Source organism: Sinocyclocheilus grahami, unplaced genomic scaffold, assembly GCF_001515645.1.
Source record: "Sinocyclocheilus grahami isolate Dianchi unplaced genomic scaffold, SAMN03320097.WGS_v1.1 scaffold180.1, whole genome shotgun sequence".
NCBI classification, from domain to species: Eukaryota; Metazoa; Chordata; class Actinopteri; order Cypriniformes; family Cyprinidae; genus Sinocyclocheilus; species Sinocyclocheilus grahami.
Window position 1 is genome coordinate 1018693 of NW_015505359.1, and position 6960 is coordinate 1025652.

A 6960-nucleotide genomic window follows, 5' to 3' on the forward strand; every position below is an offset into this window, starting at 1 on the left:
ATGCACTTTTGTCATTTTTATTAGTTTTTCCACAAATATTTCTATTTAACTTGAATTTATTTTCATTTCAGTTAAAATTCAGTTAAATTAAACATATTTTTTCAGTTAGTTACCAAGGCAATATGCCTGGTATATATTTGGTTTTCATCTAATATTTTTTTTCAAGCTCTTTTTTCCAATTAATGAAAACAATTTTTAATTTTAATTTTAATTAAAGTTTTAGTTAACAATTCAAAAATCACTATTTTGGGCTTGTTCCTTTTTCATAGGTCTTGACCTTCTCAACTGTTTCCAACAATTATCTCTCAAAATTTTGACAAACTCTTAATTTCATATTCAGATCACTGTAGTAAAAACTGTTTTTATAGTTTTAATGAAATAAATGTTCATTCATTAATCTTTCATCTTCAAAATAAAATCTAATTAATTTAAAACCAATTTTCATCTGTCTCTCACATGTTGTGATCAAACAAATAAATGTAAAAACAGACTAAATGATCATACAAATATTCTTGTTTAATTCATGGGAAGCATAAGTTTATTCATAACTACAAATCAACATTTGGTCCCAAACTAGCAATTACTTATTGAGTGACAGTTTAATTAAGGCTATAAATTTGCAACCCTGTTACTGCATTTCCCTTCAGTTTCAGGCCCTGTTTTGTACTCCATTTATGGAAAGTGCTGGCTTCTCATTGGTGATCACTGACTCATCACAAGGTTAAAATAGCAGGTGGTGGTGGATAAGAAGGTGTGTGGCCCACATACTGCAGACAGGAAGCTCTGCACTCTAATCATCTGCACTGGCACAGCAAATAATTCCATTGAATAATACATATGAATCTTCAACAGAATGATTAGCAGAAGGTAAGGGAGATCTTACCAGCCCAACCTAAGCAGACGTGTGCGATCATGTTCACACAAGTAGGATTTGCTCATTTATGTGCTAATGACAACAACCCTCCTTCAAATTACCATGAGATATGCAAATTAATTCTCAGATGCAAAGGTAATATTCTTAATCTCGGCTGTACAGTCGGATTCATGAGTGAATAAGTCCTACATTTATTCAAATCATCCAGCTGAGTTCCTTCACTTAGCGATGCTAGTCTATGACAACAAACCAAAAATCTTTGGCTGTCATTTGCAGCTTGAATATATATATAGAACTTGAGCAAAATAACAAACAGTGTGGCACAGATGACTGTTATTTAGACAGGCCAAGGGGGTTGTTACTATAATCAGTGCTGACCAGTCATCCTTAGGGACACACATTAAAACCCACACACTGGAATAAACACAAGCCAAACAAAATCATTTGAGCTAGAAAGCTTCACTGTCAAACCTCACACTCATTAAAACCATCCATGCAGAGCTAATTATAGTGTTATATGGGGCCTGTAGTGTGCAACTTATTTCTCTGGTTCATCCACTCAAGACATAAACATTGCATGCTTTGGTTTTGTGACCGCTCACTTATCGACGTTCGCTTAAACAAACATATAGACCAAAGAGGTGTCGTTGCAAAATGTTGCTATAAATAAAAAAGGTGAAGACAGAAGAGAAACAGAGTGGTGGGCAGTGTTAGAGTGCAGGGACAGGCAGATCTTTCAGAAAGTTACTGCTCTGGCTTATTTTAGTCTTGTGTGTTACCACATATCTGCTGGCACCAGAGTACAGTCTCTTACACTGTTTACCTCTTCTGCTATCATAAAAATCACTGTATTTCTAGCTATCATGAGACACTGTTTGTTTACTGTAGGTGAATGTTTATATGAAGGTTAAACAAAAATGACCTGTATTTTTTTCTTTCTAATTTAACTGGAGTGCTATTTAAGCAGTGGTGTAATGTAACGAAGTAATAATACTTTGTTACAGTACTTAACTATTTTTTGGGAGTATCTGTACTTTACTTGAGTTTTTATATTTCAGTCAACTTTTACTTTTACTCCACTACATTTCCTAATTAAAATGTATACTTTTCCCCGAAGCATATTCGTTACTTAGCCTACTACAAAACAGTCAGAAGAACACAGACTGCGGGAAAGCAGGTTTGACGAATCAGTGGTCTGGCGTTTGCAAGTTAGACTCCTAAAAACACCTTTGCTCATGTGCAAACAAGTGTGCGCACAACCAGTGTTGCCAATTTAGCCGCTAAATTTAGCAACTTTTCAGACTACCCTAGCAACTTTTTCTTCCAAAAGCACCTAGCAACAAATTTAGCTATTTTAAAATTTTATTTGGCTACTTTTAGCAACTTTTGATAAGTGGCTCAAACAATAAAAAGGCACACATTTTCCATCTAAATTTCACAAAAAGAGGAAACCAAAGATGCCTAGCAGTACACACATCACGTGAATTAAGTTACTGCTATTTGCAATTGTTCAATTTGATAATAATAATAATAATTGTTCATTTATGATACACCTCGTTAGTAGCTTGTACCTGTGATTGTTGATCAGTTAGTACACTGAAAGAAAACTATCTAGAAAAATGGAAAAGGTACTAGTGATTTTCCAGGACATTATCCGTTATCCACCATCCGTTGTAACCCGAAACACAAAATACAATGCGTAATTTAAAATGCAGGTAAAAACCTGTGAATTCTTTTCTTAGAGTGTAGCATACTGACTACTAGTACTAATACACTGCTTAAAACTATAATTGTTCAGAAACTATAAAACTATAATTCAGAATGTGAAGTTTTACTAGTTTACTAGCTAATAAAAAAACTTGTAATCATTCAAAAATGTGTAAGTGTTCAATAATTCAATGTTGTATATAAAAAAAGTTATTTATATTTTAACATTTATTGTCACGTCTCACCATGTCTCGGCTGTCCTTCCAGAGTCTCGTCATGTCTCAACTGTTCGTCCAAAGTCACGTCACGCCTCAGTTATTCATCCAGAATCACGTTGCATCACAGCTGATCATCCAGAGTCATGTCACGTCCTGTCTGTCACACCCAGATTCTCAAGGTCAGCCCTTCGGTATCCCAGTCTGGTAGCCAGTGTGAGGGATACCCCGCTGGTGTCTGCACGCACCGCTGGTATCCCCAAACCCACTCACTCTCACTCATCTATTCATGAACTCATTCCCCTGTCTGCAGCACTTCCCATATGGGGGGTTGCTTTATGGTGTATCTGGGCCACGTACTCCACCACTGATTTGCTAGAAGCAGCAGCATCGGCTACGACATCTCCAGAGGTGGCGGCGTACGCTGCAGAACCACACGAGGTAGCGATGTTCACTGCTGTGCTCCCAGAGGCCTTGGTGTCCACTGTAGTCTCTTCAGAGGTGGCAGCACAGGCTGCAGAACCTTCAGAGATGGCGACACTTGCCTCAGTTCCTTGCATGGTGGAGGCGTCCGTGCCCTAGTGATTTTCCTAGCCTTAGCCCTAGCCCTAGCCCTAGCTGTTTTTTCGGTTCTTGATCTTCGCCTGGTTTCTTGGATTTCTCCCTTAGTCTTGTCCCTTCCGATTCTGTCTGCCCATCGGTGTCCTTCGCTAGCCCTGTGACTGTTCTTGTGTTTTGCCCGCCATATACCTGTTTGCCTGTGTTCTGACCCTGCCTGTCTTATGACCACATCTCTGTCTAATAAAGCTTTGCATATGGATCCGCACGTCTCACGTCTCGTCAGCCCTGTTACAATTATATTATGCATTTATATTTTTTTACGAACAAATCTAAATTAACATATAAAAAAAAATATTTTTTTAATGTAGTGACACAATTTTTGCGTCATGATTTATGTATTGACGTCATCACGCAATGACATCACAACGTCTTTTAGCAACAAATCGAACTTCCTTTAGCAACTTCCCCTGAAAATTAGTTGGCAACACTGCACACAACCGCGGATCATTAATTTTTCTCTCAAGTCAAGTCTGGGGTGTGCGATACAGCATCGTCTGCGATAATATGGTAAGTGTTTTTGTAATGATGTGCGATCTGACATTATCAAGTAGGCTTTATCACCAAATCACACAAAGAGAGTGCACGCATGTAATTTATTAATCTATTAAAACTCAAAATTCCAGGCATTCTAAATTGTAGACGGCAAAAATGCTTCTGTATTCTTTTTATATATATATAATTTAATATAGTTAACTTAATCTATATCACACAAAGAGTACCGTTTTTCTGCAGATATAAGCATGAACACATTTAATAATCATTTTATACAAGTTCAGTAAAGCAATGTTACTTATGTTTTAGACATAATATTGCTTGGTTTTGTTCCAAACAAAGATCACAGCACTGTTTTGCATCTCTGAACAATTGTCGGTGTTTACTTATTGAATGAATCAGCTTTTTGAACGAATCGGTTGAATAAATGATTCAGTGATTCACTCATTAACAGTCAAATGCTTTGTTCCTGAATGAATCAGTCGTTTGAATGAATCGGTTGAATTATTTGCTTCTTTTCCATTTGGCATTTACTTTTCGTACTTAAGTACAATAAATATCACATACTTTAAGACTTTTACTCAAGTAATATTCTAAACGGTGACTTCAACTTCTACCAAAGTCATTTTCTGGTAAGATATCTGTACTTTTACTTGAGTATGGCTTTCAGGTACTTTATACACCACTGTATTTAAGTAAATCAGTCTGAAATCTCAAATAATATACTTAGATTTTACTGCTTAAGCTTTTCTGTGTATTGCTAATATGCTTGTACATCTGATGTTCTCATTTGTAGTAAAACAAAATTAAACTGTAATAAGAACAGAAAAAAATATAAGAAGAAATTATCTCTGTATGTGGTACTTTATGTACAAAACTATTTTTAGTAAGTTTAGAAACATAGTTCTAGTAATTTATTTAAATTACTAAAAAAACAGCCTAAATTTACACAGGAATTCATAGTCCGCACATTCCAAGGTGTTTAATTTACACTTATTTTATGTATTGTGTTTAGTTCTTTAAAGACAAGTTTTAATTCACACCTCCAGTCTGTCTTAGTCACAACCTTGGGCATAACATATGTGAACCGCTTGTTTCCCCTTCTTTAAAATATCCCAAACCATTTTTTATTATTTTATTTTATTAGTTGTTTTCATTTGTTAAAATTAAACAAAGGCTATAAAAAATAAATATTATACATTTATTATTTTATATACTTATTATACTTATTTATTTACTTATTTTTTGTTAACCGGTGACGACTCTTTGGAAACAAGTTGACTTTAATCAGAATTATCTCTACCATTAATATGGTATCAGACTTTTTAATTAAAACTGAATTTTTATTTGAATTCTACATCATTTTGAGTCATTATAAAATTGATGGCTTTATAATTTTTATTTACTTCTGTGATTTTCAATGTTTAGAGTCCTCTAAAAACAGACCAAATGTGGCAATGTGCATAAATTATGTCCATAATTTATACAGAAACAATTCTATGTGTCTCTTCAACATAAAGCATAAATGGAAGCATTACTTAAAATGTACAAAGCACAAGTGATCCATCTCATAATTCATTATTTCATTATCAAGTTGTGCTTTTATACATTTAAGTATGTCTTTTTTGGATGTACTGTATACAGCAAGCATCATAATATGTAATAAATGAATGCTGTAGAAACAATTATGCTTTTGGTGAGTTTTGTGAGGTCATGTGGAAAAGTGAGCCCTTTCTTTACACTGAAATGTGTCTTACTTTAATGCTAATGTAAAGATGAAATCAATCCCATTACACCTCCTCACTGTTCTCTTCTGATCACATAGGTGTCATTTAAAGCATATTGACTACTCTAAATTAATTTCAAATCCACGCTCTCACTCTCTATCGCCATCCAAGCAAATTGTAGCATAAATCTCTGACTAAATAATGAATAGACATGTCAGCCAATCCTTTCATGCCCTCACCCTATCTGTATCTGTATCTCTATCTTCAGCATAATCCCCTATCTCTGTCTACAGAACTGTATGTAATGGTCCACCCTGATACCTTGCAGAGACATACAGGAGTGGTCATAAATCTATTCAGGCTTATTTACAGCCTTTGCTGTAGTCAGCGCTTTGACAGGAACAAATCCTCGGAGTTGCCTTTGCCATCTGTAGAGCTCTCTAGCGAGTGCCATTCTGCTGGCCTGCTTGACAGGGAGAGATACGACAGAGATGGACCCAGTGTTGACACGAGCTGTGCATTCTGGTTTAAATGGCTTGTCTTGTAGTCATTTTTGACACCTTTGCTTTCGATACAACACATAGGCGAAGGACACGGGCACATGGCTGAGTTATTGTTATGGTGAGAGAGTTATGGCAATGTTAGGCCAGACCCCACAGGCGGCTAACTGTTATGGTTCCTAGAACAACAAAAGTTAGAGCTCAGGTTCTTATCAGGGAAAATGTAATGATGTGAATCGAGGAAAGAACAGAAGCTCTCTCACAGTGAAATCGAACCTCGTTTGAAATCAGTGATCCTTAATTAGCTCTTTCTTCATACGAGCATCCAACCAACAGACAATGCTGTTTTTGGAGGCAGACACATGTTCATTTCATGATCAGATCAAAGTGAATTTTAATGGCATATTTTATTTCATTATCTTGATTGTTCTGGTTTTGTTCCGTTATTATGCCTTTGGTTTGTGTCTGCCTTACACATTATTTAAATAGCTATTTGGAGCTTTACCGTTTGGAATTGTGGAATTCACTGTTGTTGGTCATTTGGACTGAAGATTTAGAGTAGTGGTTCTCAACTCAAACCAAGTCCCACTAGGGGCCACGGCAAACTTCCAAGGAAACCTTAAAATGATTTAAAATAAGACAAAACAGGCTTTAAAATTAGCTAAAAACAGCTAAAAAACAGGATGTAAGCTGGCATCACATTTATTAATTTAGTTGTTCCCTTTAACTGTTGTCATTTTAATTCAAGAATGTATATATATATATATATATATATATATATATATATATATATATTACATGTCTTTTTATCTGATGTGTGTCTT